Genomic DNA, 21,505 nt, shown 5'->3' on the forward strand with positions numbered 1-21,505 from the left:
GAGTCATGGGAACTCAACAGAGTAAGTCTTTGATGCTTTTACAATGTATGCTAAAGAATTTCACCACAAGCTTTTTAGAGGATTACGGAGTTTAGTGCTCAAAGAATCACCTTTGGGTCCTCTGTGAGGTCAAATGGCCAAGTTTTAATGTGGGGTGTCCAACAACAGGCTCCTGGGACCCAGCCCTGGTGATCGCAGTGCATTAAGTAGTCACCAGGAAGCCAGGTCACCCAGACCAATTTCCTTATATTGACCAGTGGTTCGGTTTGGTTCACAGTGCCCCCCTCTACCTTGGTTGCATGCCTGTGTCATGAGATCTTATTCTGTAGTCCTCCTCCTTGCCTGTCCATGCCCACAGAAAGACCAATGAGCTACCTGACCACTACTCCCTCCCTCTGGGAAGGAAGAGGACTTGCCGCCTCCCTACCATATGGGAATATCATCTTTACTCACGGTTTCCTCTACTCAGGGAGTACCATCAGTACCTCAGCAGGAGACTCCAACTCCCCGACTCCCCATTCAACTCCTGGAATCTCACCTCTGATCCCACATGGACTAGAGGGGGGCCTCAATTTTCCCCCTTTGAGAGGCACCCCCTGGGGAATGAACTGGGAGAGGAAATCCACCCTTTTTTATCTATGTTCCCTTCTCTACTTCTGATTTGTACAACTGGAAAACCCAAAACCTACCTTTTGCAGAAAAGCCACAAGCTCTTATTTCCTTGATTGAGTGCATTTCCCAGAATTACTGTCCCACGTGGGATGATTGTCAACAGCTTCTCCTGATGCTCCTCACAATAGAGGAGCAAGACACGGTTCAAACAGAACTTAGAAAAACATACCTGACTAAATCTGGAGAAGCTGGAGAGGAGGGACAGAGAGAGTTTAATAGAAATTTTCTGGCAGAGCAGTCAGACTGGGACACCAATACACTGGTGGGGTTACAGGCTCTAGAAGCTTTCTACCAGTATCTCTTAATTGGCCTGCAGGCAGCAGCCCAGAAACCTATAAATTTGTCAAAAACAACTGAGGAGACCTATAGGAGTCACCTGTGGCATATCTGAAGATACTCAGGAAGTCCTTCTGAGTGTACACCCCATTTGACTCCTCAGTTCCAGAAAATTCTAGGGTGATAAACTTAGCCTTTGTCTCCTAATAAGCTCCCTATATCAGAAGGATGTTACAAAAGTTAGAAGAATTCACATGTAGGAATATTTCTCAGCTTTTAGGAATAGCCCCAAAAGTCTATGATAACAGAGATGCTGAATAAAATAAACAGAGACTGGCAGAAACAGAAAAAGCATAGCACCGGCAAGGCAAAAGTCATTATAATAGCTCTGCAAACAGTTCAAGGAACAAAGGTACCTTAAGGAACATGGCAGAAAGACCAACAACATGAAACCACAGGTCAATTAGAATCAGAACACTTGGAGAGAAACCAATGTGCATACTATAAGAAAAAAGGCTACTGGAAAAAAGACTGCCCTGAGCACAGGCCCAATAAGGCTTTGGCACTATCAAATAAAAAAGATAATTATTCTGACTGACAGAGCTGGGGTTTTCTCCCACTAGGCCCTCAAGAGCCCATGGTACCAGCCACATCGGGGGGCTGCCAGATCTGATTCCTGGTAGACATGAGGTGGAGCAATCTGTTTTGCAGGAACTGCTGGGACCCTTATCTGAAGAAAAGATCCCCATCCAGGGAGCCACAGGGGCTACTAGGATGTGTCCAATCACCCAACATTGAACTGTGGACCTTGGACAGAAGCAAGTGACCCACACTTTCCTGGTAATTCTAGGTTGTTCCTAACTCCTCTTGGGCAGAGACTTGCTCCAGAAACTCCAGGCTACTATTTCATTCTCCCCATAAGGAGATGAAATAGTCCTGGACCAGAGTCCTGCTCCAGCTCCAGAGCCCCCAGCCTACTAGTTACATCTACCCACACCATTATCTGAAGAGTGCCTTCTCCTCCAAAATCCTGGAAGAGAGGAAAAAGTAAAACCTGCAGCCCTGGCATTATTAACTCATCTAAAATAAGACTTCTCCCTCAGTGTGGGCAGAATAAAATCCCCCTGGATTAGTCAGCCACCCCCTCCTGGTTGTAGTAGTCCAAACACTTGCAGGAACTTCCCCTGTTCAAGTTCAGCAGTACCAGATGAGCTAGCAAGCCAGACAAGGAATAGCCCCTCATGTTTGGCATCTACTAGAAGCTAGAATGTTAATTCCCTGCCAGTCAGTCTGGAACACACTGTTTCTTCCTGTCAAGAAGCTAGGAATGTCAGACTACCAGTGCAAGGCCTCTGGGAGGTAAACTAGTGGATGGAAACCATTCACCTGACAGTTCCAAACTTATACACTCTTTTCAGTCTCCTGAAAAAATTCCAGGTGTTTATAATCCTAGACCTAAAGGATGGATGTCTTCTTCTCCATCCCACTGGCCCCAGCCAGCCAGCACATCTTCGCCTTTGAATGAAATGACACAAAGTCCAGAATGACCAGTCAACTGATCTGGACAAGGCTGTCCCAGGGTTTCAAAATTTCTTCCTCCCTCTTTGGAGAAGCCTTGGGAAAAGACCTAAAAATCTTCAAGGACAGGTATATGAACCATGCTCTCTTGCAGTATGTTGATGACATTTTACTGACTGCTATGAATTATGAACATTGCTTAGAATGTACCCTGGACCTCCTCCAGTATCTCCAAGATCTAGGTTATAGAGTGTTGGCAAAGAAAGTACAGCTATGCTTAACAAAAGTGACATACCTCAAGTACATGTTGTCAAAAGGCCAATGGATGCTGACTGGAGAAAGAAAACAAATAATCCTGCAGATCCCAACTCCTACAACCAAAAAGCAAGTTCAGGAATTCCTGGGGGCAGTGGGTTACTGCCGGATGTGGATCTGCGGTTTTGCTGAGATTACAAAGCCCCTGTATGCTGCCACCACTGGGGATGTATGCCTGCAGTGGACAGACTAGGAAGACCAGGCCTTTAAAGCTTTGAAAAAAGCCCTTGTAACAGCCCTAGCTTTGGCTTTACCAGACATCACCAAATCATTCCACCTGTTTATACATGAAAAAAGAGGTATTGCAAAAGGTGTGTTGACCCAGACCCTCGGGCCATGGAAGCAGCCCATGGCTTACTTGTCTAAACCCTAGACCCAATAGCCTCCAGGTAGCCAGGCTTTCTGCGGAGCTATTGCAGCCATAGCCCTACTGATACAGGAGGAAGACAAATTAACTCTGGGACAGGACTTAATTTTGACAGCTCATAATGCTGTGGAAACACTCCTCTGATGGGCCACAGGTCATTGGATGTCAAATGCCAGACTTACCCAACACCAAAGCCTGCTACTTGACCAGCCTCAACTTCAGTTCACTCGGACCCAAAACCTGAATCCTGCCACATTGATGTCAGATGATGACCCGACAGAGGCAATGCACAACTGTGAAGATGTCCTAGACTACACCCAGCACTAGTGCACCAACTCACAAGACACACCATTCTCAAATGCCAAAGCCACGGTATTTACAGATGGCAGCAGCTATCAGTGGAGTGGAAAGGCTCCTGGAAAGTCGGAGTGGCAGTGACCACACAAAAAGAAGTACTCTGGGCACAGGATCTTCCTGCTAACAACTCAGCTCAAAAAGCAGAACTAATTATTCTCACACAGGCTTTCAGATGGGGAAAGGACAAAGTCATTAACGTTTAAACTGACAGCAGATATGCTTTTGGCATGGCACACACCAAGGAAAAACTATGTAGAGAAAGAAGCTTACTAACATCAGCTGGTGAGACTGTTAAAATAAAACTGAAATTCTGGCACTACTAAATGCCCTCTGATTTCCAGAGAAGGTTGCCATCATCCGTTGCTAAGACCATCAAAAGTCTGACACCCCAGTGGCCACAGGCAACTGCCTGGCAGACAAAACTGCCTGAGTAGTGGCTCTGACACCCCTGAACCCCCTTGAGTTTTTAAAGAAACAGCCAGAGAAAAAGCTTACAGAGCTAAAAATGAACTGAATCAGGAAACTTAAAAATTATTACCAGTCACTGGAGTGTAGTTTCTAGATGCTAGTCTTATCACCACACAGTCATTATTCACAAGCAGAAAAAAGAACATGCTATCAGCTCAGGAGCAAAAGAAATTCCGTTAAGGAATTAAGATTGACTACATAAAGCCAATAAAATAGCCCTTTGGTGTGGGGAGGGGCAAGATGGCCAATAGGTACCAGCCTCCGACAGAAGATCTCATCCAGAGGGAAGGATAAAGTCCAGAAAATACCCAACAAAGTTGAAGGCTGGGAGCCCATTCAAGAGGGAAGAGTGATATCTGCAGGACACCTCTGCTGAGGAAACCTGCGACTCCTAGAAAGCAATCTACAGGTACATAATACATTCCAAAGGAAAAGTGTACATCCCCTACCCCCCAAAATTGTGCTTTTTCTTTGTTTTCTCTTTGTCTGCTCCTGTAAGTCTCCCACAGGTGATAGATAAACTGAGGACCTATTACTCACTCTATGGGTGAGAGCTACAGACATTGGGGTCTACACACCTGGAAGGACCCTGCTGAGACTCTGAACACCTTATCCCAGGCAGGAAAGTAAAATTAACATTTTTAGTTTCCAGTCCACCCTTCCATGCTTGCCTAAAGAGACAGTGAGAGGAAACCCAAGACCAACAGTCCCTCAACCTCTGCAGGACCAAGCCCCTGTCCCCACTTTGTAGCTGGAGAACTGCTTGAGGTGGGCATTCCCCATGTGGACAGATTCTTCCCCTCAGCGCATACCCCATGCAGCTACCTGCTGGGTGCTGTCCCCACTCCTTGGGGGCTTCCCAGCAGCCAACACCAAGGACTGATCCACCCAGCCAGCCCATCTCCTGCGTGGCTGCCTTCAGTTTGCTGTGCCTGCTCCCAGGGGATCCCTGGCAGCCTGCACTGAGAACTGATCTACCCAGCCAGTGCATCCCCCATGTGGTTGCCTGACAGTTGCTGTCCCCGCTACTTGGGGGCTCCCTGGCAGTCACCACCGAGGACTAATCCAGCCAGCCAGTGTGTCCCCTGCAGGGCTGCCTGCATGTTGCTGTCCCCGCTCCCTGGGGCCTCCCCTATGGCTTACACTGAGGACTGAACCACATAGCCAGTGCATCCTCGGCAAGGCTGCCTGCCTTTTCTCCCCTGTTCCCCAGAGGCTCCACAGCAGTGCACAACAAGCAATGATCAAGCTGCAAGTTCCAACACTCCAGCCCCGGCAGCCCGAGATCTGCAAGAGGATGGTCAGTAAAGAGGTAACCACACTTGAGTGGTGATACTGCGAGGTGAAGAGCAGCAGCCAGAGCATCGAGAACAATAATGCTTACACTCCTGAGCTTTTGGGGCAGACACACCATGTCTCCCTGGACAACCAGAGGAAGTCAGCATCATGTCCAGTGGCAGCCACTGGTAGAATGGTTCAGGGACAGTCTTCAAACGGTGCAAACTCAGCATGGGGAGGAATCAATGGAAAAACTCTGGTAACCAGAACAATCAGAGTAGATCAACTCCCCTAAGGAAGGATAGGGCAGATGCAATTGAAGATCCTATCCATAAACAGATGGCTGATATGTCAGAAATAGAGTTTCAGAATCTGGATAGCAAATAAGATTAACAGAACGGAGGAAAGGAGGGCATTAGAATTTAAATTTATTCAAAAGCTGTCTCAATAATTCAATGATTTCAAAGATAAAACGACCAAAGATTACGAGACACTGAGGCAAGAGGTTGCAGCCCTCAAAGATCTGAAAAATATAGTAGAATTCCTAGGTAATGGAATGGACCAGGCAGAAGAAAGGATCTCTGACACTGAAGACAAAGCTTTTGAACATGACCAAACACTAAAAGATGAAGAGAAATGGACAGCAAAAATGGATCAGTCTCTCAGAGAGCTCTGGCATAACTTGAAGAAAACTAATATTTGAATTATAGGAATCACTGAAGGCGACGAAGTTGCTTCACAAAACACAGAGGCTCTTCTTCATGAAATTATGAAAGAGCACTTTCCAGATAGGCCAAGAGATTCTGAAATTCAGATATCAGATAGTTTCAGAACCCTAGCATGACTCAACCTGAACAAGACACACCCCAGGCACATCATAATCAACTTCACTAAAGTTAATATGAAAGAGGAAATTCTGAAAGCAGCTAGATGTAAGAAAACCTTAACCTACAAGGGGAAGAATATTAGAATGACTGCAGACCTCTCTGCTGAAAACTTTCAGGCTAGAAGAGGATAGTCAATGACTTTCAATCTTCTAGAACAAAATAACTTTCAACCCAGAATCCTGTATCCAGCTAAACAGAGTTTCATTTATGATGGAGAAATTAAATACTTTAATGACATGCACATGTTGAAAAAATCTGCCATAAGTAAACCAGCCCTCCAGGATATTCTCAGATCTATCTTCCACAATTATCAGTGCAACCCTCCACCTCATAAATAAACTCACTCAGGAAATTTTGAATAAATTCCAATTTCCAAAGTGGCAAAAGGATTAATGATGTACACTGGACTTTCGAAAAACTCGATACCCAAAATTATACCAGATTTATCAATATTTTCAAATGTGAATGGTTTAAACTTCTCTCTATAGAGTCACAGGCTGGCTGACTGCATACAAAAACTCAGGCCAAATATCTGCTACAGACAGGAATCTCATCTTACTTTCAAAGAAAAATATAGATTCAGGGTGAAGGGATGATGGTCTATATTCCAGGCAAATGGACAACAGAAAAAAAGCATGTATTATAATTTTATTCACAGATAGGCTTTAAACCTAAAAGACCAATGATAGGGATGGCCACTTCATATTTATTAAAGATAATACTCAATATGATTAAATTTCAATTATCAATATTTATACACCCAACCAGAATGCACCTCAATTTATAAGAGACACTTTAACAGGCATGAGCAACTTGATTACTCCTAGTTCTGTCATAGTTGGAGATTTTAATACTCCTTTGGCAGTATTGGATAGATCCTCCAACAAGAATCTTAGTAAAGAAAATTTAAATTTAAAGTTAACCATTCATAATTTGGATTTAATGGACATCTATAGAACATTTCATCCTAATAAAACTGAATATACATTTTTCTCATCAGCCCATGGAACATACTCCAAAATCAACCACATCTTAGGTCACAAGTCTAACCTCAGCAAATTTAAAATAATAAAAATTATTCCTTGCATCTTCTCAGACCACCATGGAATAAAAGTTTAACTCAGTAACAATAGGAATCTGCAGACTCATACAAAAACTTAGAAGCTAAATAACCTTAAGCTAAATGATGGTCAGAGACGAGATCAAGAAGTAAATTACCAAAGTTGTGGAACAAAATGATAATGAAGATAAGAGTTATCAGAACCTCTGGGATATTGCAAAGGCAGTTTTAAGAGGGAAATTTATAGCACCGCAAGCTTTCCTCAAGAAAACACAGAGAAAGGAAGTTAACAACTTAATGGGACACCTCAAGCAACTGGAAAAGGAAGGACACTCCAATCCAAAGCCCAGTAAAAGAAAGAAATAACCAAAATTAGAGCAGAATGAAATTGAAAACAAAAGGTTTATACAACAGATCAATAAATCAAAAAGTTGGCTTTTTGAAAAGGTCAATAAAATAGATAAACTTTTGGCCAACCTAACCAAGAGAAAAAGAGTTAAATCTCTAATTTCATCAATCAGAAACAGTAAAGATGAAATGACAACAGACCCCTCAGAATTCAAAAAATCCTTCATGAATACTATGAGAAATTTATTCCCCAAAATATGAACATCTTAAGGAAATAGATCAATATGTGGAAGCCACCTTCCAAGACTAAGTCAGAATCAAGTAGAAGTGTTGAACAGGCCTATATCAAGTTCTGAAATAGCATAAGCTATACAAAATCTCCCTAAAAAGCAAAGCCTAGGACCAAATGGCTTCACATCAGAATTCTACCAAAATTTCAAAGAGAAACTAGTACCTATACTACTTAACCTTTTCCAAAATACAGAAAAAGTAGGAATACTACCCAACATTCTATGAAGCAAACATCACCTTGATCCCCAAACCAGGGAAAGATCCAACAAGAAAAGAAAATTACAGACCAATATCACTAATGAATATTGATGTAAAAATATTCAACAAGATCCTAATGAACATAATCCAGTAACACATCAAACAAATTATACACTACCACCCAGTGGGTTTTATCCGAGGATCTCAAGACTGGTTCAACATACATAAATCTATAAACATAATTCATCATATAAACAAATAAAAAACAATGATCATATGATTCTCTCAATTGATGCAGAAAAAGCTTTACATAATATTCAGCATCCCTTCATGACCAGAACACTTAAGAAAATTGGCATAGAAGGAACATTTCTCAAATTGATAGAGACCAGCTACAGCAAACCCACAGCCAATATTGTATTGAATGGAGCTAAACTGAAATCATTTCCACTTAGATCAGGAATCAGAAACGGTTTCCCATTGTCTCCATTGCTTTTTAACATTGTAATGGAAGTTTTAGCCATCACAATTAGGGAAGAAAAGGTAATCAAGTGTATCCGCATAGGATCAGAAGAGATCAAACTTTCACTCTTTGCAGATGATATGATTGTATACCAGGAAAACCCCAGGGATTCTACTAAAAAAAACTTTTAGAAGTGATCAAGGAATACAGCAGCATCTCAGGTTACAAAATTAACACCCAAAAGTTGGTAGCCTTTATATATACCAACAATAGTCAAGCTGAAAATATAGTAAAGAACTCTATTCCATTTACAGTAGTGCCAAAGAAGATGAAATATTTGGGAGTATACATAACAAAGGACATGAAAGATAAGAGAACTATAAAGATACCATGAAACTCTAATAAAAGAAATAGCTGAAAATGTTAACAAATGGAAAAACATACCATGCTTATGGCTGGAAAGAATTAACATTGCAAAAATGTCCATACTACCTAAAGCAATATATAATTTTAATGCAATCCTTATTAAAGTTGCATCATCATACTTTAAAGATCTCGAAAATATAATACTTTGTTTTATATGGAATCAGAAAAAACATCAAACAACCAAGACATTACTCAGAAATAAAAACGAAGCAGGAGGAATCACGCTACCACACCTCAGACTATACTATAAATTAATAGTGATCAAAACAGCATGGGACTTATTGGCACAAAAACAGAGGTAAATGTATGGAACAGAATAGGTAACCAAGAGATGAACCCAGAAACTTAGTGGTATATGGTCTTTGACAAGCCAATTAAAAACACTGAGTGTAGAAAAGATTCCCTATTTAACAAATGATGCCAGATGAACTGGCTTGTGACCTGCAGAAGACTGAAACTGGATCCACACCTTTCGCCATTAACTAAGATAGACTCTCACTGGATTAAAGATTTAAATTTAAGACAGGAAACTATAAAAATACTATAACAAAGTGTAGGGAAAACTCTTGATGAATTAGGCCTGTGTGAATATTTTATGAGGAGGAGCCCCAGGCAATTGAAGCAACACCAAAAATACAGTATTGGGACCTCATCAAATTAAAAAGCTTCTGCACAGCCAAGAACACAGTAAGTAAAGCAAGCAGACAGCCCTCAGAATGGGAGCAGATATTTGTAGGTTATGTCTCCGACCAAGGTTTAGTAACCAGAATCCACAGAGAACTCAAACGTATTAGCAAGAAGAGAACAAGCAATTCCATCTCAGGGTGGGCAAGGGACTTGAAGAGAAACTTCTCTGAAGAAGACAGGTACATGGCCTACAGATATATGAAAAAATGCTCATCATTCTTAATCATCAGAGAAATGCAAATTAAAACTACTTTGAGATATCATCTAATACCAGTTATATTTACCCATATTACAAAATATCAAAATCGCAGATGCTGGCATGGTTGTGGAGAAAAGGGAATGCTTCTACACTGCTGGTAGGATTGCAAACCAATAAGTCCCTTTTGGAAAGTCATCTGGAGAACACTTAGAAAATTAAAGGTAGACCTGTAATTTCATCCTATAATTTTTCTGCTAGGTATACATCCAGAAGAACAAAAATCATTCTACAATAAAGATATTTTACCAGAATGTTCATTGCAGCCCAATTTATAATTGCTGGGTCAAGGAAGAAGCCCAAGTGCTGATCTACCCATGAATGGATCAATAAATTGTGGTATATGTACACCATGGAATACTACACAGCCATAAATAAAGATGGAGACTTTACCTCCCTCATGTTTACATGGATGGAGCTGGAAAATATTCTTAGCAAAGTATCCCAAGAATGGAAGAAAAGTTATCCAGTGTACTCGACCCTAGTATGAAACTTTTTAACCCAAGAATATGGGGAAAGGGGAGAGGGAGGGGAGGGGAGGAAGGAGGATGGGTGGAGGGAGAGTGATGGGTGGGATCATGCCTATGACTTATCCTATAATAGTACATGTGAATCTTTCTAAATGTAGAATATAAATGTCTTAACACAACAACTACGAAAATGACATGAAGGTTATGATAACCAATTGGATGAAAGTATTTCAAATTGTATATGGAAACAACACACTGTACCCCATGATAGTATTAATGTTCACAGCTATGACTTAATAAAAAAAATAAAACTATGAGTACCACTGTATACTACTCATATAGCTACAATAAAAACACTGACAATATTATGTGTTGACAAGAATGCAGAGTAACTGGAAATCTTGTACTTTGCTGGTGAGAATTTATATTGGTACAACTTTTTGGAAAATTGTTGGACAGTATCTTTGTACCCTTTAACAGAGAATTTCTAGTCTTAGCTGTATACCCAAGAGAACTGAGTTCAATGACTACCAAAAGAATATAAAAAACATTCATAGCAATTTGATTCATAGCACCTCAAACTAAAAACGTCCTAATAATGAAGAATGAAAATAGAATTTGCAGTTTATTTGCATCATAGGTATGAATAGATACATATATATATATATATATATTCATCTCAGTATACAAGTATAATAGAGGTTGAGGTCCTTGGTTTCTGGATATATCCAGATGATCACCCCTCATTTCGTGGCTCGTCTTTTAACTCTCCTTATCATGAATTTTGCTGAATAAAGTTCTGAATTTTGATTTAAAAAAGAAGTCCTTTGGAAAACTGGCCAGATACCCATCAGTAACCTTTCCTAATCTGTGGTAAGTGATGAAGGCCACTTGCTGACAGGTCCAGGAATGGAAATGTGCTTGGGGACCTCAAGAGAAGAGGAATTTACCCAATGCATACAGGTATCTAGTGGCACAGGTATCTAGGGCTTGTGAAAGGCTTTTGAGAAGTCCAGCCTGAAAATTCCTTATAAAAGTTTCCCCAACAAAAGGCCTACAAGGGAGCAGAGGTTTGCATACAAATTCCTATATGCCCAAGAAGTTTCTTTATGCCTTGTTTAAAGATCCAAAGTAACAGTCTCCAAGCGGTAAGGCCAGCAAGGACAACTATTCAATCTACTTTTTTCCTCCATAGCCTCAGGAATCATCAGATAAGAACAAAGAAATAATGGCTAACAACATGTTCTCCTTGAAGTTATGTTAAATTGGGTTATGTTGAAAGAGTTATATGAAAAGTTTGAGTGGATTATTGGAAGCTAATCACAAGGTAGTCACATGATCTTTAAATGGATCAATGAGGTCATTGCTGTATTGTTCGCATGTAAAAAATTCCCTATAAAAATCAACTGCAAATAAAGAAGCTCGCCGTTTTGCTTGAGCGAGCAGATGGTCACCTTTATTTAAAACACAATTTCAATAAGTGTGCTTATTCACCACGACATTGCTTTTCCACGAGACCCTTATGGCAACAAGAAACCATATCAGCAACTCCCCTTGCTCCCTAATTTATTAAGCATGTTAAATTGTATGCATCATGTTTTAAGTGCAACTCAACCTGAATTAGCTTCTGATTCTTGGATATGCCTACAACATAGATCCCCATATTATGTAGGGATAGGTGAACTAACCAGCCCCAATAAATGATAAGAATCTATCATCTTGTACCCAACTAGCCCCACTGCTTACTTTAGGAGATGTAATTAGACAGGCAAACTGTCTCAAAACTCCAGGCTAAAATTTAACAAAATCCTCTTTCACTACAGTATGCAATCATACTCAGAATTTAGAACCATCTTTAGCTGACTTTGCTTAAAGTAGAACTTGGCTAGCTTGTACAATGGGGCTAACCCCAATGTATTACAACCACCTTGCTTCAGGCAGGTGTTTGTGCTTTAGTACATGTATTACCTCAAATCTGTGTGTACCCTGGTTCAGGAGAGAGCTTAATTTTCTCTCAAGGATGGAGTTTACACCATCAAAAATGAGCTCCAGTCTTAATTCCAATCCTGCTTGGTCTCACAGCAGCAGCAGGTGTAGCTGCAGGAACCACTGCCTTAGTAAAAGGAAGAAAAGACCCTCACAGTCATGTTCTCACAATTTGATGGAACCTTAGAAAACCTTCAATCTGCTATAAATTTCCTTGAGCATCAAGTAGACTCTCTGGTAGAAGGAGTCTTCCAGAATCAACAAGGGCTACTTCTCTTTTTGAGTCAGGGAGGTCTGTGGGCTGCACTAGGATAAGCCTGTTGTTTTTACACAAATAAGTCAGGAGGTAATCAGAGATATCCTCCAAAAAGTTCAAGATGATTTAGATAAAAAAAGAAAGAGAAATATCTCATACTTGGTTCCAAAACCTATGTGTACCCTTCTGAACCAGGGTACACATACACTCTGGAAATGCTTCTAAGACCTCAGACTCTTCCCTATAGTTCTGATCGTACAGATATTGGATTCTATACCAGTCTGCTTGTGCTAGGGCTTCCCATCCTCCACTTGAAATGCCATATAAAAACCTTGCACTCCTGCTTCAAGGTGGTCAAGAGACTTTGTGGTGTGAGCCCAGTCTTGACTGACCAGCCTAATAAAGGACCCTAGTTTAATTCAAACTCAGTGTCCTGGAATTTATCTATAATTCCACTCACAGGTACAATAAGATTATAGTTTTCAGAGTATAAAAAAAAAAAATCTTATAAATCAGCAAAAATGACAAAAGGCCAAATCAAAAGTAGGCAAAACTTGTGAATAGATATGTCTCCAAAGAAGATATACAAAAGGCTAAGAAGAATACTAAAAGATGTCCAACATTACTAGTATCTAGAGTAATTGAAATCAAACATACAAGATATCACTTCCTATCAGTAATGGTGTCTGTATTTTTTTAACAGGTGCTATTGAAGATGTAGTGAAATTACAACACACATACATTGCTGATGGGAATATGAAATAATAAACTCAACATGCAACAACGATCTGGCATTTATCAATACATTAAACAGAATTATCATATCACCCAGCTATCACACTATTGTGTTAATGTACAAAAGAATTGAAAAATAGATGTCCATTTAATACAAGACATTCTTATTGGAGTTAGGTGATATCTCATTGTGGCCTTGATTTGTGTTTACCTGATAATTGATGATTAGTGATGCTGAATATTTTTTCATAACTGTTTTGAGCATTAGTTTATTGTCATTTGAAAAGTTTCTGTTCATGTCTTTTGTCTACCTTCTAATAGGGTTATTCAGTTGTCTCATGTTGGTTTCTTTCAATTCTGTGTAGGTTCTGGTTATCAGAGTTTTATCAGATGTACATCATGCTAATATTTTCTCTCATTCTGTGGACTATTCGTTATTTTTACTGTGTCCTTGGCTATGCAGAAACTTTTTAATTTGAGCGAGTTCCATTTATTTTTGTTGTTGCTGTGATTACTTTGGGGGCCTTCTTTGTGAATTCTTTGTCTAGGCCAATATCTACAAGATTCATTTCAACATTTTTTTCTAGAATTAGTATAGTTTCATACCTTAGGTTTAAGTCTATTATCTATCATAAATTAATTTTTGTGAGTGGTAAGAGGTGTAAAAACTGTTTCAGTCTTCCACATATGCCTACTCAATTTTCCTAGTACAATTTGTTGACTATGGACCTTTCCCCCAGTGTATATTTTTATCTGCTTTGTCAAAACTCAGATGACAATGTGAGGGTAGTTTCAATTTTGGGTTCTCTGTTCTGATCTGTGTCTCTGTTTTGTGCTAGTACCTTGGTGTTTTGGTTACTGTATCATTGATGATGTGGATGTGGATAGAAAGGAACACTTATGGACTGTAGATGGTACTGCAAACCAGGACAACCTCTATGAAAGTATGGAGATAACTCAGAGAATTTAAAGTAGTCCTCTAGGATACCTAGTAATCCCAATGCTGAGTATACATACTTTAAAAAAAAAAAAAAGAACAAAGTTTAAAATAGACACTTGCATTCAAATGTTTATATCAGCATAATCTATAATTGCAAAGACATGGAAACATCCCAGTACCCATCAATAAATGAACGAATTAATAAAGTGTGATACATGTATACCATGAAGTACTATTCCACCATAAATCAAGTGGTTACCTAGTATATTTTGTGACAACCTGGATGGAACTTGGAACCATTCTTCTAAGTGAAACATAACAAGAATGGAGAAACAAATATCTCACTCAATACCAAATTGGAACTAATCAATCAACAATTAGGTGCCAACTGAAGCCAGCATTAAACAGAAGCTCCCATTCAGAGGGAGGGAGAGATAATGGCCAGAAAGAACCCAATAAACCTGAAGGGTGGGAGCCAAGCTGAGAGAAGAGATTGATAACTGCACATCTTCTCTACTGAATCAAGCTGCAACTCAAAGAAAACAAATTTCAGGTACAGAACCCACCACAAAGAGGACATGTGTTCATCTCCTCCCCCAAGAGATTTTCTTGCTTGCTATGAGACCTCTACTAGTGAGCAGTGAACTAAGGTCCTCTTCTCCCACCCCAGGGGAGCGAGTTGCTGAAAGCTGGGACTTCTTCTCCAGAGAGTCCGTTCTATGAGTCTGGGCATTCTCTTGTTTGGCATGGAGAATGAACAAATATTTTCCTTGCCAATTTGAATTCCCAGTCCACCCTTCCCCCTGGCCTGGCAGTCTAGAATCCCAACCTCTGCAGAGACAAGAACATTAGCACTTCTTTCTCAAGACTGAGCATTGCATGATCTAAGGTAGTGCAGCTACACTGTAACTGTGAATCCGGTAACAGTGTAGAAAGACACAGGGGGAAGGTGTCTGGCATGGCTCTGACAAAGAGCAGCTCAGCAGTGGGCAGATGCTTGGGTCTCTGTACGATGGGGGAGGCTCAGGAAGTACTGAGATGTGGGGACCTAAGTGGAGACACCTCCCACACAGCAGAAGCATTAATAGAAAGATCACACTGGAGTCAAATTTTGGAGAGACACCTCCCCAATTTCGTGGACTGCCAGACGTAGCTAGATCTCACATTGTAGGGATACCAGAGTAGAGCAACTGGGGCAGAGGCACAGTCTCTAAGGGTGAAAACATTTTTGCTCCTCTGTTAACTATGGTTTGGAATGAGCTCATGTGGAACAACCCCCAGTTTCCTTCACGCATCTGCGGTAAACAGACATCAACTCCCTAAGCTGACTGGTGGCAGAGTATGGTCACTTGGCTGATAAGACTTTGACTTCCCTCTGACTTTGGCAGGCCCAAATCCCTGCAGCACTTTCTCATTGGAGGGAACTGGGTTACAGCCTCGTGGGGCTAACAGTGCCTGGGTGTGACAGAGGTGCAAGGTGAGGAAGGAGGCACCAGCCTCTCTGGACTATGTTGCTGGGAAGTCCTTTTTGACCCCAGAGAGCACCAGACTGAGTTACACTTGAGGTGCCAGTCGACAACCATTGCCTAGATGATGAAGACCTTTTGAACTTTCCCACCTGATCAGTGTTTGTGTTGACGGTGACAAATTGGTTTGGAATTCCTGACCTAGGCGGATCATCCAGGGACCCACCGAGGTTGTACCCTGGTTCTGTTGTTGTGGGAATGTGGGATTCTCCTCTTCTGGTTGTTGTCTGTTGGAAGGTGAGGTGTCTTAGTTCCTTATATATTTCCACAGCTGAGATTTCAGCCCAAAGCCACTGATTCACTAGGATTGGACAGAGATTAGCCAAATACAGGTCAGAGTCACCATCTAGCCCAACCACACCAAGCAGAGCCCTAGAGTTTCAAACTGTAGTATGGAATGAGACCTTTCTAAAGCTCTGGGGGTAAAGCCACAATGACCAGTCCCAGCTATTTGGTGAAAAGCTGGTTAATTACAACTCCAGAAGCCCTCAATTCAATTTAATCTTATGAGCTTCTCTAGCCAAAAAATTCTGGCAACATGAATAATTAGAGTAAATAAATTCCCCAAAGGAATGACAAAGGAAATGAAACAGAAGATCCCATTCATAAACAAATGGCAGAGATGTCAAAAATCATGTTCAAAATTTGGATTGCAAATAACATTAATAGAATGGAAGAAAAGTTGGAATTAGAAATTCAAGGAGAAATTCAAAAGTTCTCTCAAGAATTCAATGAATTCAAAGAAAAAATCACCAAATACTTTGACACATTGAGGCAAGAAATTGGAACCTTCAAATATCTGAGATATACAGAAGGATCCCTCAGTAACAAAATGGAGCAGGCACAAGAAAGGATCTCTGACTTTGAAGACAAAGCTTTTGAACAATCCCAAATGCTCAAAGAGGAAGAGAAGTAGACAGCAAAAATGGATCATTTCCTGAGAGAACTGTGGGACCACTCCAAAAGAGTGAACATTTGCCTTATTGGAATCCCTGAAGAAGAGAATCGTCTGAAAGGCATAGATAATACAAGAGATAATTGAGGAGAACTCCCCAAGCATGTGTAAGAGATACTGAAATTCAGATAGCAGACAGTTTCAGAACCCCAGCATAACTCAATCCAAATAAAGCATTTTCTAGACACATTGTAATTAACTTCGCCAAAGTTAATATGAAGAAGAAAATCCTGCAAGCAGCCAGACATAAGAAAATCATAACCTAAAAGGGGTAGAATATTAGAGTGACTGCATATCTCTCTGCTAAAACTTTTCAAGCCTGAAGAAGATGCTCATCAACTTTCAATTTCTTAAAACAAAACAACTTTCAGCCCAGGATCCTGTATCCAGCTAAACAGAGGTTCATTTATGAAGGAGAAGTTAAATACTTTAATAATATACACACATTAAAGAAATTTGCCATAATCAAACCAACTCTTCAGCATATTCTAAGACCCATCCTCCATAATGACCAGCACGATGCTCTACCACGAAAGTAAACTCACTCTGAAATTCTTGATCTAAACCCAATTTACACAGTGGTGAAAAGATTTAAAATGTCCACAAAACTTTTGAAAAACTTGACACCCAAAATATTACCAGACTTATCAATACCTTCAATTAATGTGAGCAGCTTAAATTGTCCTCTTAAGATGCACAGGTTAGCTGACTGGATACAAAAACTTAGGCAAGATATCTGCTGCATACAAGTATTTCACCTTACCTTAAAGGATAAATATACACTCAGGGTGAAGGGATGGATCTCTGTAATCCAGGCAAATGGAAATCAGAAAAAAAGCAGAGGTGTCAATTTTATTTGAAGATGCATTAGGCTTTAAACCAGCAAAGGTAAGGAAAGACAAGGGTGGTCTCTTAATATTTCTTCATGGAAACACTCAACATGATTAAATATAAATTATTAACATTTATGCACCCATTGAGAATGCTCCTCAATTTATAAGGGAGACCCTAATAGACATGAGCAATTTGATATCTTCCACCACCATAATAGTCACACATTTTAACACCACTTTATCAGTTTTGGATAGATCCTCCAATAAAAAACTAAGAAAAGAAATTTTGGACTTAAACTTCATCATACAACAATTGAATTTAACAGACATCTATAGAACATTTCATCCTAACAAAACTGTATACATATTCTTCTCATCAGTCTATGGAAAATCCTCCAAAATTGATCACTTCTTAGGTCTCAAGCCTAACCTGAGAAAATTTAAAAGTATAGAAATGATTGCTTGTATTTTCTCAGATCATTAAGAAATAAATTTGAACTCACCAATAACAGGTATTGGCATACTCATACAAAGAAATGGAAATGAATAACCTTATGCTGAATAATAGCTTGGTCATAGACGAGATTAAGAAGTAAATTACCATGTTTTTGGAATAAAACAATAATGAAGACACAGTTTATCAGAATCTATGGGATACTGCAAAGGCAGTTCTAAATTTATAGTGTTGCAAGCCTTTCCTAAGAGAATGGAAAGAGAGGAAGTCAATAACTTAATGGGACATCTTAAGCAACTGAAAAAGGAAGAACATTCTAACCCCAAACCCAACAGCAAAAATAAATAAATAAATAAATAAAAAATAAAAAACCTAAAATTAGAGCTGAATTAAGTGAAATGGAAAGCAAAAGAATTATTCAAAAGATTAAAGAATCAAAAAGTTGAATTATTAAAAAATTCAACAAATTTATAAACCTTTGGACAACCTAATGAAAAATAGAAAATTAAAGTCCTTAATATTATCAATCGGAAATGACAAAGGCAAAATAACAGCAGACACTTCAGAAATTCAAATAATCCTTAATGAATACTACAAAAAACTTTATTCTCAGAAATATGAAAATCTGAAAGAATTTGATCAATATTTTAAAGCATGCCAACTTCCTAGACTTAATCAGAAAGGATTGGAAATGCTGAACAGAACTATATCAAATACTGAAATAAAATCAAATATACAAAATCTCCAGAAAAAGAAGAGTGTGTGACCACATGGTTTCACATCAAAATTATACCTTTAAAGAGGAACTAGGACCTATATTACTTAAACTTTTTCAAAATATAGAAAAGGAAGGACTACTTCCCAACACATTCTATGAAGCAATTATCACCCTGATCCCCAAACCAGGAAAAGACCCAACAAGAGAAGAAAATTGTAGACCAATATCTTTAATAAACATAGATGAAAAAATGTTCAATAAGATCCTAGCAAACAGAATCCAGAAACATATCAAACAAATTGTACACCATGACCAAGTGGGTTTTATCCCAGAGTCTCAAGGTTGGTTCAATACACACAGATCTATCAATATAATACATCACATAAACAAACTAAAAAATAAAGACCATGTGATTCTCTCAAAAGATGCAGAAAAAGCTCTTGACAGTATCCAGCATCCTTTCATGATCATAACACTTCAGAAAATAGGTATAGAAGGGATTTTTCTTAAACTAATAGAGGCTATCTACCACAAACCTACAGCCAATATCATTTTGAAGGGAGTAAAATTGAAAACACCTCCACTCAGACCAGGAACCAGGCAAGGTTTCCCATTGTTTCCATTGCTTTTTAACATTATAATGGAATTCTTAGACATTACAATCAGACAAGAGAAGGTGATCAAGGGTATACAAATAGAGTCAGAGGAGGTCAAACTTTCACTTTTCACAGATGATATGATTTTATACCTGGAAAACCCCAGGGACTAAAGTAAAAAACCCTTAGAAGTGAAGAAGGATTACAGTAGTGTCTCAGGACACAAAATCAATCCTCACAATTCAGTAGCTTTCATATATATACCAGTAATAGTCAAGCTGAGAAAAGAGTCAAGGACTCTATTCCCATCATAGGTGTGTCAAAGAAGATGAAATATTTGGGAATTTACCTAACAGAGGACATGAAAGATCTCTATAAAGAGAACTGTGAAAGTCTGAGAAAAGAAATAGCTGAAGATGTTAACAAAAATGGACTCTCACTGGATAGATAAAATATTTAAAATTAAGACATGAAACTATAAAGATTCTTGGAGAGAGTGCAGGAGAAACACTTGAAGAAATTAGCCTTGGAGAATACTTTATGAGAAGGACTCCATGGGCAATTGAAGCAACACCAAAAATACATTACTGGGGATCTGATCAAACTAAAAGTCTTCTGCACAGCCCAGAACATAGTAAGTAAAGCAAGCAGACAGCCCTCAGAATGGGAGAGGATATTTGCAGGTTATGCTTCTGATAAAGGTTTGATAACTACAATCCACAGGGAACTCAAACTTATTAATAAGAAAGAACAAATAATACCATTTCATTGTGGGCAAGGGACTTGAGCAGAAACATCTCTGAAGAAGATAGACATATGGCCTACAGACACATAAAAATGTGATCATCTTTAATCATCAGAGAAATTCAAATCAAACACAATTTGAGATATCATCTAACTCCAATAAGAGTGGCTCACATAATAAAATCCCAAAACTACAGATATTAATTACATGGATGTGGAGAAAAGGGAACACTTCCGCACTGCGGATGGGAGTGCAAGCTAATGGATCCCTTCTGGAAAGAAGAATGGAGAATACTCAAGGATCTAAATGTAGACCTGCCATTTGATCCTGCAATTCCTTTACTAGGTGTATATCCAAAAGATCAGAAATCACTTTATACCAAAATATTGGCACCAATTTGTTCATTGTAGCTCTATTCATTGTAGCCAAGTCATGGAAGAAGCGTAGTGCCCATCCACCCATGAATGGATTAATAAATTGTGGTATATGTATACCATGGAATATTATGTAGCCTTGGAAAAGATGGAGACTTTACCTCTTTCACATTTACATGGATGGAGCTGGAACATATTCTTAGTAAAGTATCTCAGGAAGAAAAGAAAAATATCCAATGTACTCAGTACTATTATGAAATCCATTTATAATCACTCACACTTTCATATGAAGAATAGATTACAGCTATGCCCCAGAATGAAAGAGGGAGTAGAAGAGCATGGGAGGGGAGAGGGGGTCAGATGGAGGGAGGGTGAATGGTGGTATCACACCTGTGGTGCATAATGCAAAGGTACATGTCTTATCTCTTAAGTATAGAATATAAATGTCTTAACACAATAATTAAGCAAATGAGATAAGGTATGTATTAACCAGTGTAATATAAACACTCCTAAATCTATATGAAATCAGCACATTGTTCTCCATTAATGCATTAATGTATAAATGATCTGTGTTTATGATTTAATTAAAAAAATATAAAAACAAAACAATAAAACACTCAAGTGCACATATGAAAATAAATCTCAACAAAAATCAAGCAGAGGGGAGGATGGAGTGAATATGTAAATTTACACCTAATGGGTACACTGCACACTATTTGAGTAATGGGCATACTTATAACTTTGACACAAGTTGTACAAGACCAAAGTATGTAACCCCGACATTTGTACTCTCTAATATTCTGAGATTAAAAAATAAAGAAAAAATAAATGTATAAACACTTGTACATTTATGTTTATAGTATCACTATATATAGTAGTCAAAAGATAAAAGTAATTCAATTGTTTATTTACTGATGGAATGACAAACAAAATGTAGCAATTTCCAATGGCTGAGTAAAGAGGACAATGGAAACACTGGCTTAATGGTTATGTGATTTCCTTTTGATGTGGTGAAATTATTCTGGAAGTAAAAATTGGTAATGATTGTAC

At 39.0% G+C, this 21,505-nt stretch overlaps 1 pseudogene; it reads left to right on the plus strand.

Moving 5' to 3' along the window:
- The first annotated feature begins 2,599 nt into the window (after window positions 1-2,599).
- Window positions 2,600-21,505, plus strand: part of LOC100964521 — a 75,057-nt pseudogene continuing 56,151 nt past the window's right edge.

Source organism: Otolemur garnettii, unplaced genomic scaffold, assembly GCF_000181295.1.
Source record: "Otolemur garnettii isolate 467f Iridium unplaced genomic scaffold, OtoGar3 scaffold00206, whole genome shotgun sequence".
NCBI classification, from domain to species: domain Eukaryota; kingdom Metazoa; phylum Chordata; class Mammalia; order Primates; family Galagidae; genus Otolemur; species Otolemur garnettii.